Raw genomic sequence first — 1,795 nt, forward strand, 5'->3', positions numbered from 1 at the left:
TTCGTGGTTTTGTAAAAAAAATTTTATTAGATGCTAAGCAAGAAATACTTTTAGTCATTGGATATAAATTGTAACATTTTTCTCGTTTTCTAATTTTCCTTCGTTTTGTAAAAAAAAAAAAAAATTGCTGTTTGTTCTTTTCCAATACGCTAGGCAAGAATCACACTGCAAAATTTTCAAAAATGAGGTTGGGGGTTATGAGAGTTGGAAATACTCTCTTAGGAATTAAAGGTTGGCTACAGTGCGCATACACAAGCTCTGGAAGCTAAAGTGTTGGGCGAGGGGCCGTCGCCGAGCTGCCGTGCTGCTGCGTCCGCCAGCAGCGACACAGGATTTGGTAGTGAGTTCATATTTTTTATAATTTGCAGCGCGCTTATTAATTTAAAGAAAATGGTTTGTGTATGTGCGTAGCAGCAGACGGTAATTTTGATAATGATAGGAGTTGAATTCTTAAGGGAAACCATTGTTAGGCGAATAGATTAAGTATTGATTTTTGTCATTGATTTCTTTTGTAATTGTCAGGGAATTGTTCCACTGTGTATTTAATTGAGAAGTCTTTCAGTCTGTCTCAAGAGTTTGATTAATTCGTAATATTGCTTTAATGCCACTGGAGGCAGATTTACATACGAAGTGATTGTTCAAAGAGCTTCTAGCGTTATTTTTAATTGAATGAGAAAGAATCGCTTTCAGAATATAGTTTTGGAAAAAAAGAGTTACGTTTTTGGGTTATGATTGATCGAGTTTAGATATGACCAAACCCTTTCACTTGAATTATATGTAGTTGTAGTAAGCAGCAGCAGCAGCAGCAACAGCAGGAGCCGCCATACAGAACATGCATTGCACTCAGCATGGATAATATGTTTTTTATGTTTTTGTTAAATAATGGAATGCAGCAGATCAAGCAGTGGCGGAAAAAAGACCATTAAGTTATTTGTTGCGCACGGGACCAATAAAAAAATAAAGTGTAGGTGATCTCTGTAATAGTAAAGTTAACAAGAGTACAAGCACGATATTTTCAGTAGAAAACTCGAGATAAGAGGATATAGAGCGCGACTTTCAACATTGAAACGGGAAACGACTCGTCCACTCCTGCGCGATGTGTGACTTCTCCCGCTTAACTTTATCTGTCTGCGTAAAATTTGTGATTCATTAAGTGGAAATGTAGATGTTAACGCTCGAAGAAATGCTGTACTTTGGTCAACTTAAATACAACTGGGCTGTTTGTGTATAATAAAATGAAATTTGTTGTAAGGCGTTGTTCCATCTCTAAGAATCACACTGGCAACACTGCTTCTGTTTGTCCTCTACTAACAAATGTAGATAAGTTATAGTGCAGTTCTACCTTCAGTGAATGTGCATTCCATCTCTTTATTTCTGTTTCAAGTACTATCTGATATACATCTGATTATTGTCTATATATGAGGTATATTTTGAGCCCTTTACTGTCATTAATGACAAGAGCAGTGTCTATTTCAATAGGCTCTAAGGAATAATCTCATAATTTGAGAGGAGTACTTTTAGCGAACACTAATTACTTAGCGAATATTATTACGGATATAAAATCGATCAGACTGGATTACTGATTGGACGATGCTGTTGATGACATTTGTACTATATTATTATCTGTGGTTTAGTTAGAAGTAGTACGTTTTTACGCATTAAAATCGTAGGCCAATGACTCAGCTATAAGCTCCATGATGCCTGCAACAATGCTGATTCACCTAATAATTCATTTAAGACATGGTTGACGTTCCGCATTTTCTGGTGTAAAAATAATGTATTGAAATTCCCGGTT

The sequence above is a fragment of the Schistocerca americana genome, chromosome 3 (genome assembly GCF_021461395.2).
Source record: "Schistocerca americana isolate TAMUIC-IGC-003095 chromosome 3, iqSchAmer2.1, whole genome shotgun sequence".
NCBI lineage: Eukaryota > Metazoa > Arthropoda > Insecta > Orthoptera > Acrididae > Schistocerca > Schistocerca americana.